General features: G+C 35.0%; 1 long non-coding RNA gene across 1 annotated transcript; it reads left to right on the top strand.

Annotated features, from left to right (window-relative positions):
- Window positions 1-337: 337 nt before the first annotated feature.
- Window positions 338-3460, top strand: LOC133038559 (uncharacterized). The gene is made up of 3 exons (XR_009688068.1): window positions 338-843; window positions 2034-2677; window positions 2770-3460. It is a non-coding gene; the product is annotated as an uncharacterized LOC133038559 (long non-coding RNA).
- The last annotated feature ends 13771 nt before the right edge of the window (window positions 3461-17231 follow it).

Below are 17231 nucleotides of genomic sequence, written 5' to 3'. Positions count from 1 at the left end.
ACATACACACACAAATGGCATGAATAGATCATACCATATATATGTTATAAATAAGGCTTGTGTCCCTCTGTCTAGCTCAACTTCTTGTTTTTGTACCTGGCATCATCTAGCTTGTAAGTTGCTCTAAAATTGAAATGATGTGTGCTTCTTGTTCTTTTTGTCTAATGGACGTTTGAAGAAACCATATATATATAAATGGTCACTTTGTCTTTATTTATTAAGATGAGTAGGTGAACACACTTATTGTGTGATAGGTGGCGTGAGATGCCATAAAGAGTTGTTTGAGAGGTCATGTCAAGGTACTATGGTGCTAGATGGTATATATACATATAAGAGATTTTACTTGCTTGGATACATTTTGTCATAGATAGATATTATAGAGTGTTATGTACTCTTCCATACCTATTCACATCAAAGCCAAAAGAAAGTGAGATTCACCCACACTTATTAGTCACATCAATGCCAAAAAGATAATTTATTGGATGTGTGGCCAATAAATGGGTCCAAATAGTTTGCTCTCTAACTCCTACACATATATCAATTGACATATATATATTATTATAACCAAGGGAGCACCACCATCAACGAATTGTATGTCAAGTGAACATACATTAAGTATAGATGAATATACTATTTGACAATTAAAGATAGTACCTTGTACCCAATATTTAATTTTACCCTCATATATATTACTATTACTATCACTTTCTAGGTGAGTGACATTTATCATTCATCCACTATTTTTTTGGCTATAAATATGGAGAGTTAGTATCATTCTTGCTCACATTTGTTGGAGCTCCTGGTAAAGTGAGGCTTGAAGTCTTAGAAGGAGACTTTCAAGAGGTAAGTTTTCTAAATCCTCTCCCTTGAATGTTCTTGAGTTTGTTCTTCATGTTCTTGTGCATGCTCATACTTATTTTAGTGATGTAGATGAGTAAATATATTTTACTTGTTGTATGGTTGTGTTTGATCTTTCTGGGTAGTAAAAAATCTATGTTTTTACTATTTGTCTTTGCATAGTAGTAAGTGTGATTTGAGTTATGACTGTTTGGCTAGCTAGAATATGATCTTCCTTTAGTTAATTAGAGGACCATAACTGGTGGTTTATATAGAACACGTATATCCAGTTGGTGAGAATTATTATGGCTCTACATTTTTTTGTCTAGTTATTTTTAGCACCTTGAGCTTCGATATATATATTTTTGTTTTGTCTAGCTGACATTTTTCTTTCTAAATGTTTTTGTTTTTGGTGAACTTGCTCTTAGTCCAATACTTTTGTTCTAGGTGGGGTTTTTGTTATGCCTATCACAACCATGGTATCTAATAAGACGACAAGTTCATCTAATGAAACTTCATACATTACTACTGGTGTGGTACGTTATGTATTGGATGATGAGTGTGAGGATATGGATGTCCATAACTATGCATCTGGAGTTGGAGTAGACACCAATTGCCCTATGAGTGATAGTGAGTCGGGCAATATTCTTTTGGGTATTATTCCTAGGTCAGAAATAACCTTGAACGACTTGCCAAAATTCGTCCTCATTACAATATTCCCATACACATTAGTTTGTATGCTCCGACTAGTGGGGAACGGGCTGACTGGAAGATATCGGGTTGGACGTGTTTGTACGAGCTTCCATTCAAGTATGGTTTTAGATTTCCTCTTCCTAGGTTAATGTCTGAACTATGCTCCTATCATGGTATCTCTCCTAGTCAGTTAATGCCCAATGCTTGGCGTGTTCTTATGGCTATACAAGTGTTGACTGAAAAGCATAACATTACATTTACAGTTGCCAAAGTCTTGCACATCTACTACTTGAAAGAGCATATCCATGATAAGGGTAAGTATCAGTGATGGAAGGAGGATTTTTTCTTTGTTCCTTTTGATGCTTTAGGATTATCAGTTGATCGTGGGATTCCCCATTCGTGGTCTCCTGCTAGTGAGTGTCATGGTTATGATATTGAATTATGCCCGTATTTGTTATCGTTTATTGATACACGTCTAACTGGTTGATTTCTCTTCTTTGTAGGGAGGATTGGCCTTCCATTTAGTTGGGTGTGTGGTCAAGCACCAGGGAGAGTTGATCAAGTTCTTTAGATTTTGGAGGAGGAGCGATATTGGAACATTCTATTGTTTGATTCTTCTCTTTGAGACATCACTTTGTGGGATCACGTTCATCGTCAACCCGAAGGTATATCTCCTCCAAAGAATTGTGCTAAGTCTCAAGTTGCTATACTCCAAAGAAGTTTTGAGATTTTGGGGTGTGAACCTTTATTTCTACTTTATCTGACGTCGGATGAACGAGATTTTACAGATCGATTCATGGCCCAATTTTCTTTCACTATTCCTTTGGCTAGTGACAGTGCTATGGACCGTTTACACTCACGCAGATAAAAGACTAGGACGACTCCCAATGCTGAGAAGGAGGTTGTTACTACTGTTGCTCCTTCTTGTCCTTCTGTGACAGCTAACAAGAGACCATCTCTGGTTGAGTCGACCGACTGGTTGAGTAATACGGTTGATCTTTCTTTCCCATCTTTAGTGGCTACACATTCTGAGTTTGGCCTACACCTTGGTGAGGCCAGTAAGCTATTATTCCCAGAGGATTGAGCTCAATTTGAGAACATCAGGGAAATAGCTTCTATGGAGTTGTCCATCTCACGCTCCTTTAAGGTATGCATGAATTTCTATGTTACAATTTATGTATGGAAAAACTCACGATTGTATTGTGCCTAACCATTATGGTACTTTATATTGTATGACAGGGTATGCAAGGGCTTATGTACGCTTTGGATATGATCAAGAACATGAAGGAGAAAATGAAGGTTATGAGGTCTGAACGTGATGATTTACGCGGGGAGATTAAGGAGCTGAAGGGCTGCAAGAAAGAGCTTGATCGTGTCAAAGAAGAGTTACGAACTCAACTCAATGCTAAGTAACAAGATTCTGATTGTTTGAAGTCTGCCTTGGCTGATCTTGCTACTACCCAAGCTCGTGTGGACATGTTGGGAGGTCGATTGATCGAAATTGGACTGGAGGCTGAGATCCAGTGTCATGGAAAAATGGCGATGGAGTATCGAGAAAACAAGGCCGAGTCTTGGGACATACCCAAGCACATTGCTAATTATGAAAAATTGCAATGAATGAGGGTCGAGGAAGACACTCGAACTAGCCAGCTGGCTAACTCGTTTGAAGGGATGACTACAAACAATTTCTCGTCGAATGACTCATGTCTATCTTGAGTTAATTATATGTCAAATGTTTTATATTTTTAATATTGTAATATGAACTTTTGTCTTGTTGGCTAACTTGCATGGGTCTAGTACCCTCATTTCCCCCTTAGTCTAAATGTAGGTCAGCCGAGTTGGATTTAGACTTAGTATTTCGGAATGATGTTTGGACTATGTGGTTCGTTTTATGCACTATGCATCTGTTGTAGTAGAATATTGTCTTGAATTATTGTTTGTTCGGTGAATTGTCATAGAAACTATCAAATAGACGTTATATGGTCAAATAGCTTGAATGACACATTATCCTAAAAAAATGGTTATGATAGGGGGCTGCACTCCGTAGATCTGCCCACATACCCTTTTCAGGGATCAAGCCCAAATATAGTTCTATCTCCCTACATGAATATTTGTCAGCAATAGTGTGTTGAGAAGAGTGGGTCTTATAAGACCGATAAAGAAAACAAATGCAAAGAGAACAGACCAATAGTTTGGGGTTTAAGTGTGATACTGCTTTAGGTGAATAGCATTCCAGCTATTGTTGATGTCTCATCATTTGTCCGTTTGGAGTTTGTAAGCTTCATTGCCGACTACCTTAGTGATCAGGTACGGCCTTCCCATGTTGGGCCTAGCTTATCTGCTCCCGCTTTCTTGGTGTTTTGAAAGACTCTCCGAAGCACCCAGTCTCCCACCTTAAATGACCGAGTACGGGCATTCTTGTTATAATGCTTTGCTAGGCACTGTTGGTAGGCTGCCATTCTTATAGATGCCCTTTCTCTTCTCTCGTCAACTATGTCTAGTTCGTGGCACATGGCTTCCCAATTTTGCAGTTTGCTAGTCAGCTCATGTCTAGCTATTGGGACTTTGCTTTCTGTTGGGATGACTGCTTCCATTCCATAGGCTAGAGAAAAAGGTGTTTCTCTTGTGGATGTTCTGGCTGTTGTGCGGTAGGACCATAGTACTCCTGGTAATTCATCAGCCCATCTACCCTTTGCCTTCTCTAGTCATTTTTTGATTCTGTTCAAGATGGTCTTATTAGAAGATTTTGCTTGTCCATTGGCTTGAGGGTATCTGGGTGTTGAGAAACTTAACTTAATGTTCCAGAATTTGAAAAAGTTTTGAAAGTCCAGGCTGATGAACTATGAGCCATTGTCTGTCACAATTTCTTTTGGAATTTCGTATCTACATATAACATTTCTCCAGATGAATTACTTCTTTGTCTCGGACTTGGTGGAACGATTCCACTTCTATCCACTTGCTGAAGTAGTCGGTCACTGCAAGCATATATACCTTCTGTCCAGGTGCAATTGGCAATTTGCCAACTATGTCCATTCCCCACTTCATAAAGGACCATGGGGATGTGATCGATATGAGACGTTCAGGAGGCTGATGGGATACTTGTGTAAAACGTTGGCATTTGTCACACCGTCTTGTGTATTTAGATGAGTCAGCTCTCATAGTAGGCCTATAGTAGCCTTGTGTGAGGTCCCGGTGTGCTAAGCTTCTGCCTCTCGAATGGTTGCCACATTCTCCCTCATGAAGCTCAGCTAATATGTATTTTGCTTCTGTAGGGTTAGCACATCTCAAATATGGACCAGAATAGGATCGTTTATAGAGTTTACCTCGTATTATTGAGAATCTGACTACCTGAGCTTTGACTCTTCGGGCTTCATTCTTATCTTCTGGTAGCATATATTTTTCTAAGTACTCGATGATGGGCGTCATCCATGTCTTTTTGTTGGCAATGCCATTTACTTCTTCTTCTTCTTCTCTCTTCCAGACAGCAGGCCATGAAAGGTACACCATTGGGATCGTTTTGGGGCTAGTTTTCTGGATGGAAGACCCGAGGTTGGCTAAAGCGTCTACATGACTATTATTTTCCCTAGACACTTGATTGACTCTGAACTCGTCAAAGGTCGACTGTAATTCTTTTGTTTTCTCAAGGTAAGCTGTCATTTTGCTATCTCGGGCTTGATAGCTACCTTGCATTTGGTTGACTATAGGTTGTGAATCGCTAAAGACGTTGATTCTTCTGGCTCCCATTTCCTTGGCTAGTCCGAGTCCAGTAATCATAGCCTCGTACTCTGCCTCATTGTTTGTAGCTTTGAACCCAATTTGATTGCTTGGTCGATCTTCTCGCCTTGGGTGAGGTCAGAATAAGTCCTAATCTGCTTCCTCTTACATTGCTTGAACCATCTACCTGTAATTCCCATGTGCCATTTGTCTGTCCCTCTATAAGGTGGAAAAGTTCTTTTTCCGCCTGCACTTGAGAGTTAGGTGTAAAGTCTGCAATGAAATTAGCTAATACTTGAGATTTTAAGGCAGTTTATGGCTTGTAGGAGATGTCGTATTCGCTGAGCTCCGCTGCCCACTTGGTCAGTCTGCCAGACAACTCTGGTTTATGTAGTATGGTCTTGAGGGGAAAGGTAATGCGTACTGTGATTGGGTGGCATTGGAAGTATGGACGTAATTTTTGGGCTGCGTGAATGAGTGCCAATGCTAACTTCTCTAGCTGACTGTTCCTAGTTTCTTCATCAAGTAAGAAGTTAGAGACATAATAAATCGGAAGTTATTTACCTTCATCCTCTCTTACTAGGACTGCGCTGACTACCGCCTCAGAGACGGTTAGGTACATAAAGAGGGTTTCATTGTCTTTTGGCTTTTACAATAGTGGAGGGCTAGTCAAGTATCGCTTTAATTTGCCTAACGCTTCTTCACACTCGGCTGTCCATTCGAATGTCTTTAATTTTCTAAGTGTGTTAAAGAAAGAGTGGCATCGCTCTAAGGACTTTCAGATGAATCAACCTAGCGTAGTGATTCAGCCTATTAGTTTTTTGACATCTTTGATGCATGTCGGTGAAGGGATCCTTAGGATTGAGTCGATCTGAGCTAGGTTGGCCTCGATCCTTTGTTGTGTCACCAAGTAGCCTAAGAACTTGCCTGCAGTCACACCAAAAGAACATTTAGTAGGATATAACTTCATGTTATATTTTCTAAGCATTTCAAAAGACAGTTTTAAGTGATTGATGTGCTCCTCTGCAACTAGTGATTTCACTAGCATGTTGTCGATGTAGACTTCCATGGTCTTCCCCAAGTGGTCAGCGAACATGCATCTTGTTCACGAGGCATTGGTAGGTTGCTCCTGCATTTTTCAATCCGAACGACATCACCTTGTAACAAAAGATTCCTAGGTTGGTCATGAAGGTTGTCTTCTCTTGGTCTTCTGGATGCATGAGGATCTAGTTATAACCTGAGAAAGCATCCATGAAGCTAAGGAGTTCGTTTTCTGTTGTGGCGTCTACTAGCATGTTAATATGTGGTAATGGAAATGAGTCTCTTGGGCACGTCTTGTTGAGATCTGTAAATTCGATGCAGACTTACCACTTGCCACTTTTCATTTTCACAATCACTATGTTTCCAGCCAGTCTGGGTACTGGACTTCTCTTATAAACCCGTTTTTGAACTTCTAGACTTCTTCATTTACTTCTTGGTTTCTCTCAGGAGCAAACTTTCTTCTTTTTTGTCTCCTGGGTGGGTAATTTGGATATACCTGTAACCTATGAACAACAATCTCATGGTCAATACTGGTCATGTCCGCATGGGACCGAGCAAATTGATCATGGTTAGCAATTGATAATTCAATAAGTTTAGATCTCATGTCGGGGTCCAGCTGAGCTTCGATTTGGACTTTGTGGTCTGGGAAGTCTGAATGGATCTGGACTTCATCTAGCTCCTCCACGTTAGGTTGGTCAGATTGGAAGTTGGGTAGCTCTCGCTACTGTAATTCCTATGACTGTGCTAGCTTTGCCTTCATTATGGTTCGGTAGCCTTCTCTTGAATCTTTCTCCTCCCCTCTAATTTCTTTTGGTCCCCATTTGGTTGGGAACCTCAAAGCTTGGTGGTAGGTTGAAGGTACGGCTTCCATATCATGGATCCATGGCCTACCAAGGATGACGTTGTAGGCAGAAAGGGAATCAATCACCAAGAACCTAGTGCACAAGTTGACTTCTTCAGCATACACATGCAGCTTGATCTCTCCCAAGGTATTTTTCTATTCACCACTGAATCCAATTAGAATAGTTACCTTCCTCACAATTTTGGATTCGTCAGTTCCCATTTCCCTGAGAGCACTTAAAAAAAGAATGTTAGCTGAACTGCCCTTATCGACAAGTATACATTTAGTCAAACAATTAGCTATATAAAGAAAAATAACAAGAGCATCATGATGAGGGTTAAGAATCCTAGTTGATTCTAATGTTGTGAAGCTGATGGTCTGTTCTGGTAAGGAAGATGTTCTTCTACTAAATTCACTGGTCACCCTTTTGGTCCAGTTGGCCTGACGTGCATGTTTCTTTGCGGCCGACTAGGTGATTCCACTTACTTCTGAGCCACCTGTTATTACGTTGACCGTTCTCTCATGAACAAGTGGCCTGCGTGGTGTTCCGTCCCTCTGGTTCTCTACCGTGTCCCTCTGACCTTGGTAAGTCTTCTTTCCTTTGTCGTTGAGGTGGTCAACTAGGTGGTCCCATTTTATCAAGTTGATTACTTCTAATCTTAAGGCAATGCACTCTTCTATCCGGTGGCCATGCATGGTTGTTGTGGAGCTCACTGTTGGAATATGTTTTTAGCAGGATCTAAATTTACTGAAGGCTCAAATACAAGGGTTAGAGATCTGAGCGGAAGGAGTCATTTTAATTCCACTGCACCCACTGTAAGGTTTCTCAAACTTTATATGTGTTTAAATTACATTATTTTAGAAATTCATATTTAGGATGTTTTTTTGAATGAATGAAGAGAAAGAGAGAAGAGAGGTTCGAATAACATAGGGAAGAAGGCTCAAATTTTTTTGACTGAAGGCAAGTGTTTTCATCATCCTTTGATTTGAGGCCATCACTATCTATTTATGGCAACCACCTAGCTTTAGGTTTGAATTATTGGGCATTAAAAAATTGATAAAATAAATGGTAAAATAGGGATAAGTGGTCGGCCATGAATATGGGCCCCCACTCTGCAATTTTGCTATTTTTCAACTATTTATCTTATTTTCTCAAAAATGCCATTTTTTTTTTCAATTCAACCATTTAAATGCCAAAACTATTTATTTAATAATTAAAATTAATTATCAAATAAAATTGTCATTTAACATATTTATTAATTAGACTTAATAAAGTCTCTTAATTAACAAATAAACTCTAGATTTTGTTTTCTTCACAATTAAGCCCTAGCTTAGTGAGAATTCATAAACTAGACATAGTCTAATTTAAGAATTATAATTGATTAATTAAAATCAATTAACTGAGTCTTACAAGCAGTATTGTCTCAACTAGTATGGGGACCATGGGCCTATACAACCGAGCTTCCAATAAGCTAAACTAGAATTTACCAAGTAAATTCCCTAACTTATTAATTCCTTATTGCATCCACCATAGAACTTGGAATTGCACTCTCAGTTATATAGAACGCTCTATATGTTCCACGATATAGATACGCTATAAACATTGAACCATCGTTCTAATCCCAATAATCAAAGATCCTCTAAAGAGGATTTACACCGAGTAGGGATAAATTTACCATTTCACCCCTCAATGTATTTTATCCTTAAAACACTTAGCTTCCTATAAATGATATTTCAATAAACTAATATAATCATTGAAATAAGAGCTCTTCCATTTATCTCTAGTAAGCCAAGCTCGAAAGAAATCATCGTTTCACTTCTATATCCAAATAGATGTTATAGATTCCATATCTATGTTTAGCGCTCCCACTCAATTGTACTATCATGTTCCCAAAATGTACGTATCACCCGGACCAAAAGGTAGGCTTAACTAACAAATCAAAGAACACAAATAACACTCTTGAGATTGAGTCTAAGCATGTCAGGATTAAGATCTTTTGATCTAAGATCAACCAGTGATATTGACTTAGAAAGATACCACGACAAGATTATAATATCTTTACCAAGATCAATATCGGTCCCAGTCCAATGTATACTCCATACATCCGAAACTAGCATACTTTGCCAATATCCTGGAAAGAACATAACACTTATCCAAGTTGTAAGTATACTTTATCGCTGATTATCACTGTAGACGCTAAAATCTACAATGATCGGAATAAGCATTAGTGGGCACTGACAACCTGCGGAACAAAGACAAAAGGATGACCGTGAAACCTTGGGACATCAGGGTGGTGCCGGCCGAAGGCACTTCGACGGTCAAGTCAGTAAATTTATAGTGCGAAGTAGAAAAAAAAATAAGAAATGTAAATAAATACTTCCTGTGTTTGTGGTTATGTGATGATCGACGGTCAAACCTTGCTCACCGGAATGAGAAAGAGTACGTCAGATCGTAGAGAAATGATAAGTTTAGTCGTAAAACTATAGAGAGAGAGAGAGAGAGATAGAGAGAGAGAGAGAGAGAGAGAGAGAGAGTGAGTGAATATTCGTATATCTTTCAATGCCCTCACCCAGTCCCAGTGTGGGCCTATTTATTATCTTAGGAAAACGGCTACCTCTTGAATCGTGGTCCGTCCCTAGAGAAACGGTCTTCACCCACTTCTCCAGGGATGAGCGTCATCTTTTAGGTTCGTTCCTGGATGAGCACCCTCCCCTTAGCGTATCACTTAGAAGGTTGATATTCTTGCTCCGCTATGCTAGGGAAGATCACTATTTACGTGGGTTAGTTGGGAAACTTAACGTTCTTCTTCCTTCACGTGTCAACCCTAACATTACACTTCAAGATCAAGCTTTATTGTGGGTTGGACATTTGAATATGGGTATGACCCAAAAGGCATGGATTGGGCGTGGTCCATGTGAGCCATTGGGCTTACGGGTTCCTTGTTTCTGACTTATAAGTGGGCTTTGTTGGAATTTATTTTACCAGGATCTTAGATCTACTCACAAGTATGTTGTTTAACACCCTAAATATGAACTTTCTAAAACAATAAAATAAACACATATAAAGTTAAGAAAACCTTACATTGATGCAGTGGAATTAATGTCTCCTTCCACTCAGATCTCTAACCCTTGTATCCTTTCTGTCGCAGAGTATAATCAAGATCTGAGCCCGAATGTCCTTCTCTTTGTGTGTGATCCTTCACAGTCTTCCAATCTATAATTGAGTTACCACTTGCTGTGTGTGGGCACTTACTCTATCACTAAGGTTCGAAATTTAGAAGAAGAAAAGAGAGAGAGAGGTTCGGCCAAGGAATAGAAAAGGGAAGGCTCAGTTTTTCTGAAGAGAGAATTTTTTGTCAGAAGATTATTCAAAGTTATAATTTTGACTGAGCCATCACTTTCTATTTATAGGCAACTACTAGGTTTAGGTTAGGAATAATTTGGCATTAAAATAATGAGAATATTAATTTGAAAATCCACATAAAGTGGCCGGCCAAGGTGTATATAATTGGCCCCACTTGGTTTTGCAGTTTTAACAAATTTTATTTCTATTTGCTCAAAAACGCTAATTTTCCAATTCTAACCATTCAAATGCCAAAACTAATTAATTAATAACTAAAATAGATTATTAAATAATATTGTCATTTAATTTAATTATTAATTAGACATATAAAGTCTATTAATAAATAAATAAACCTAGAATCTCTTTTCTTTACAATTTCGCCCCTGCTTAGTGAAAATTCACAAATTAGACATAGTCTAACTTTAGAATTATAATTAATTAATCACAAATCAATTATTGAGTCTTACAAGCAGTATGTTCTCAACTAGAATGGGGATCATGGATCTATATGCTGAGCTTCCAATAAGTGAACCGAATTTACTAAGTAAATTTCTACTTATTAATTCTTCGTTGAATCCACTCTTAGAACTTAGAATTGCACTCTCAGACTTATATATAGCATATTATATGTTCCACGATATAGATATGCTATCTCATTTAACCATTGTTATAATCTTATTGTGATCAAAGATCCTCTATATAGATGATTTACATCGAGATGGGATAATTTTACCATTCTCACCCCTCAATGTATTTTGCCCCTTAAAACACTTAGCTACCTGTAAATGGTGTTTGGTGATCTAAGAATTAGTCACTTAAACAAGAGCTCATCCATTTACTTATATTTGCTAAGCTCGAAGGGAATCATCACTTGACTTCTATACACCAGTAGAAGCTATAGATTCCATATTTATGTTCAGCACTCCCACTCAATCATACTATCATGTTCCAAAAATATACGTATCACCCTGACCCAAAAGTAGGCTTAACTAATAAATCAAAGAACATGAATAGTACTCCTGAGTTGAGCCTAAGCATATCAGGATTTAGATTCTTTTAATCTTAAGATCAACTACTGATATTGACTTGGAAAGATATAACGGTAAGTTTGTAATATCTTAACTAAGTTGCAATATCGGTCCAGTCCAATGTATACTCTATACATTCGAAACTAGTATACTTTACTAATGTCCTGGAAAGAACATAACACTTACTCCAAGTGTAAGTATACATCATCGCTGATTATCACATTAGTGTAAATCCAAAACACTGACGAAACAGGGACTTAGTCTTTTGACTCATATGATCACAATCACATTCTACTTTGTTGACGATACTGTAATTGTGAATAAACATATGATCTTGATTTAACTGATTTTGTGTATAAATGTAATAAACATATTAAACCATAAGCATGTAAAATTCATGCAAACATAAATCACTTCAAATTTCTTATACTGATTACTAATCAGATTGTAAAGAGTTTTATTTAGGGCATAAAACCCAACAAACTCCCACTTGCACTAACATAAAACAAAGTGTGCACATAAGTCAATCTGATATCTTGATCTTTAGATCAAGTGTAGTATATTTGAATCCACCCAAACTTCTAGAAATTAGTTCATAAATACATTTATGAAACATCCTTTACTATATGCATTACTCATCAAGGGATACTGAAATCCTTACTGTTTTAAAGTACATCTGAATAAACAGAAGACATATCTCTCATATTTTAAAATATGGAATTGAGATAATACAGTGTAGATTTTTCTTCAGTAATATAACTTTCTGGTAATTTCGAATTTACAAAGTTATAAGTCTTCTCTGGTAGAGCTTGAATTATTATAGAATAACTCCTCCACCCCCAAAGTAACCACCATCTCAAGAATTTCGAATGAGTTGGTGAAGATACAAGGATAACTGATATACAGTTCCTTAATATCTAAAATATAGATCACTTTCATAAACCTTTCTTAAATATCTTCTAATGCTCCTTATTTGATTATATCTCAGATAGCTCCCACTCAATAGCAGATGTCTGGTTAAATAATGCATTTAACCTCTTTATTGTTTGGAGAGTTATCTAGTTGTGACTTTTGTATTAGTCAGAAACTTTAAGTTAAGACTAAGTCATCAACATAGCAGACTAGTATTTGAAGTGAAAAATACATGCCAGAGATTAAGTAATCAAAATTAAGATACCATAAAATTTTATGAGAATTAAGAATTCTTGGTTCAAGTCATTCGAATAGACTGAACTAGAATTCTTTATCTTATTCTCATACTTCTGATAAGTTATATCTATCCACATGAATGGTTAGATTTGCTTTTCAGTAGTGTTCTTAAGTTCCTATCACAAATGTCAACCTAATGAAGATGGGTATAGAATTTTAAAATTCTCCCACTCAATTAAGGTAGTCTGAAACTTTATCAAAGAACTTTTATAGGTATCAAATTTTTACTACAACAGTAAAGGGAATTGGAACATACAATCAAGATCAAGGATTTATATTGATAATAGCTAAGTCATTATATTACTTCCATGTTTAAAGAAAATATGTGTTACATAGGGTATTGTGGAATATACTCCACCCCTAAGTATATAGAGATTATGATCCACCCCTAAAGGTTGTAAAGGTCATGATTCTCTAAGTGTAATAGAGTTTATGTTGAGTTGAATACTATCTAGAGTTCATTAGATATAAAAGATCGTTGAACTGCATAGTTTTCTTAACTTTTCTCCACCCCTATCAGATCAAAAGATCCTTTTATTAAACAAATTCTTAATAATTGTATTAGAATTAACAATTATTAATAAACATAGAAGTAATTTCTAGTGTTTATTTAATATAACTCTATGAAGAGTTGTAAATATTATAGAATTTGTATCAATAATAAAAACACTTTCACATACAAACATATAAATATAATGTGGTAATTGTGGTTTAAGATAAAGTAAATGAAGCTCAATCTCATAAATTGCAATTTGTTTGAAAAAGAAAATAAAATTAAAATATTATTAATAATAATAAAAAATTGCAACAATATGAGAAAAACAGGGATAAAAATCCCTATCTAAAATTCGAAATCCAAATTGTCTTTAAACTAAAACAATTAATTCAAAATTAGATAAATGAGCTTCATCTTCATCTTGGACGATCTTCACCCTTTTGTCCAGCTTTCCGATCCAACTCACTAAGATAGCATCTGAGTTCAAGTAGCTTGGCCTACAAGAAGAAGAAACAAATAAACAAAGTTAGTCCACAATCAATAATCCAATTGGATAATAATTCACTAAAACTCTTAAAGTTTATAGAAAGAAATACCTTATTTCTTTGCAAGAAGTTTAGGACATTGGGGTTTCCAATGACCTTTCTCATTGCAGTAGAAACACTTTCCTTTGAGTGTAGCATCACCAGAAGCAGCAGCCTTTTTGTTTTTCATGGCTTTTGCACGCTTCTTGGTGTTTTTCCACTTCTTCTTCGATTTGGGTTTAGAAGCAGAGGCAACATTTGCTTCAGGTTTGACCGTCCCATTACCATTCCCAGAATTTTGAGGCTTACTCCCTTTCTTCTTGGGTCATCCAATCAAATTTTCATAAGTCTGAAGGTCATTGACTAACTCATGAAAGTCTATGTCCTTCTTATTCATGACATAATTTGATGTATAGGGCAGAAACACTGGAGTCAAACTATGCAAGATAAGGCTTACTTGAGTAGTATGATCCATTTCAGCACCATGATCCTGGGCTTCTTGGAAATAACTTGCCATGAGGAGAACATGATCACGCACGTTTTGATGGGGTTCCATCCGTGCATTGATGTATTTCTTAGTCGCGTCAAAGCGAGACTGAAGAGATGCCCTACCGAATAGCTCAGTTAACTTCGTCATTACTTCAGCAGCCTTTTCGGTTTTAGAAAACCGAGTTTTGAGGGTGTCAACCATGCTGGAAAGCATAAAGTATAGAGCTTTGTCATTTGCTTTCTGCCAACGCTCATACTTTTCTTTCACAGCTTTGGATGCATTATCCCCCGGCACTTCAGGAGACGGCTCAGTTAACACAAACAAGGCACTTTCTCCTATGAGAGCAATATTAATGTTCTCATTCCATTTAGGAAAGTTAGATCCATTTAGCTTATTTTCAGTCAACAGTGATAACATGGAATTCATCATGATTATACAGGATATTACAAAATAATAGAAATCAATAAATAGAAATCAATAAATAGAAATCAATAATGGTTTAACACAAAATTAATTCAGAAATTATAAGCACATAGCATGTAGGAATGATAAGAGAAAATACAAAAAAATACAATCCTAAATAATTTCCAAGGTTTTTCAACAAACTGATATCAGTGTCCCGTTTAGGCGAGAGTCAGAGCTACCATCCATTGAATAGAGTTGTCAGCTCATCTAAAATGTTAAACATTCTAGCAACCTTTTATTCGATCAAGATTGGAATCCAGCGTTGTCCCGTTTAGGCGAGAGTCAAGGCTATTCTATCTTATGAGCTTCTACCATTGTTTCATAATTTGCAAGTCAAATATGGTCGCCACCATTAGGGTGATCCATACCATCTAAAACACTTACAAACTACTTATCTTTCGAGATTAAACGGTGCGAAATTGCTAATGAACGTTCCACCATTAGGGAGGATTACTCACTAAAACAAACGCGATGTAAAACTAACAATGGAGATCAAATATCTTAATAATAATAAAGCTCATTCTTTAAAATGTATTTTCTTTATTATTCTAATAAATATATTCATTAAATATCAAATTTAGAATTAAAAAATTCAAAATAAGAATTTAATATAATATTTATAAAATTATACTTAGATGGTGATTGAAATAAAATGAATTATTTCCATCTTAGTAGTAATTTTAAATATAAATATTAAGAAAAATTAATTTAAGTTGTATTAATTTCAATTAATTAGCAACTTAAAATAAATTTTCATAAGAATATATTTATTGTATTCGAAAAATAAAGTATAAAACTATACAAATTTTCGAAAATTTTAAATAATAAATACTCAGAAAAAAATACTTCAAGCAAAAATATCACCTATCTAGATTTTCCTCTGACTAATTAATTCAATTTCTAATAATATACTTTAATTCATTTATTTTAAATTAATCAATAAATGAAAACATCATTGATTTAAGTTGATCCAAGAATTAATTAAAATAAATAATTAATTTACAACTCAATCTATTTTTCAAGATAAATTCAAAAACATCTAGCATAATTAAAATGCAATTTTCGAAATTGATTAATAAAATAAAGAAAAAATATATTTTGAAAATTATTTAAATTTAAGTTGAAAAAATTAAAATTCAACCTAAGAAATAATTTTCTATTTAATTAAGTGTCATGAAAAAATAAATATTTAAGTATCATGATGAAAATCAACTTAGATATTTAATTTTTCAATTTAATTAAATGTATTAAATTCAAGAGATAAATAAATAAGTGTAGAGAAAGCTTAATTATTAATCTCTAGTTTAATACTAGGAAAAAATATACTTAAATAAAATTGTACCAAAATTAATTATTTAAATAATTAATTTCACAATGTATAATATTTTCCTATTTAAATATTAGAAATAATAAGTAGTCTAGAAATAACTATCTAGAAAATATCTTATTTGACTAAGTATCTTTTCAACAAAAATTTGAAAAATATCTAATTTAAGTTGTATAGAAAAAATCTAAAACTTAAATATTTTCAAATTTAGATTTAATTAAATATCAAAAATTAAATTGTAACCACTTAATTTGAAAAATATTCCATTTTAAGTTTAAAACTAACTTAAAAAATATCTTAAGAATCTTTAATAACCAATGCCTAGGATTCTTCAACTTAATTTTAAATTTAAATAAAATATTCAAATTTAAGTTAGATATGAAAAATTAGTTAATATAACTAATTTATAACTTAAATAGGAATATTTAATTAAATAAGCTCCAGAAAGAATCTAGTTAGTTAAAATTCTTTATTTAATTAAATACAAGAAAAATACAAATAGTTTGTATAGAAATAATATCTAAAACTAAAAGTGTTTTTCTTAAAATTAACTTTAAAATATTAAAATGAAAATAAATTTTCATATATTTTAAAAATTAATTATGTTGCTAATTCAATTTTATTAGGTCAAACTAATATAATTAACCTAGCACAGTTATTCAAATCAGGCAAATGAGCCTTCACAATTGGGGTAGTTCATGTGAGGGGATGCTGGGTTCAGTATGTCGTACCTACTTCTATGGCTCCCAACTCTCACACAAGGCCCAAAAGAGAGGAATTTAACCTTAAAATAAATAACTGTTATTAATTGAATAGGTCCATAAACTAAATGGACCTAAATAAAATCTATCATGGTGTGACATTTTATTTAGCAACAACCTATATGCATCTATATAATAAAATAAACATATAGGCTCACACAAGCACACATTTGGATGGATCCTATCATGTTGCTAGGTCATACACAGATGAAAGAAGATTGTAAAATTTACTTGTTACAAATTATTTACTTGACCAAGGGAGCCATGAGATAAAATCAGATCATTGGATTTGTCAACAAGTTAACCATGGCTATTTGCAATGAAGCAATAATAGGTTTTAAAAACTTACAGACAAGCTAAAACACATACTCCTGCAACAAGGTTAGCTGGATAGTTGGATGTATGATTTATTTAATTTTAAATAAATAATTTCGAAAAAAAAATAATTAATTAAATAAATAA

Source organism: Cannabis sativa, chromosome 5, assembly GCF_029168945.1.
Source record: "Cannabis sativa cultivar Pink pepper isolate KNU-18-1 chromosome 5, ASM2916894v1, whole genome shotgun sequence".
Classification (NCBI taxonomy): domain Eukaryota; kingdom Viridiplantae; phylum Streptophyta; class Magnoliopsida; order Rosales; family Cannabaceae; genus Cannabis; species Cannabis sativa.
The sequence above is the reverse complement of the archived record's forward strand: the minus strand, read 5'-3'. Positions and strand labels throughout refer to the sequence as shown.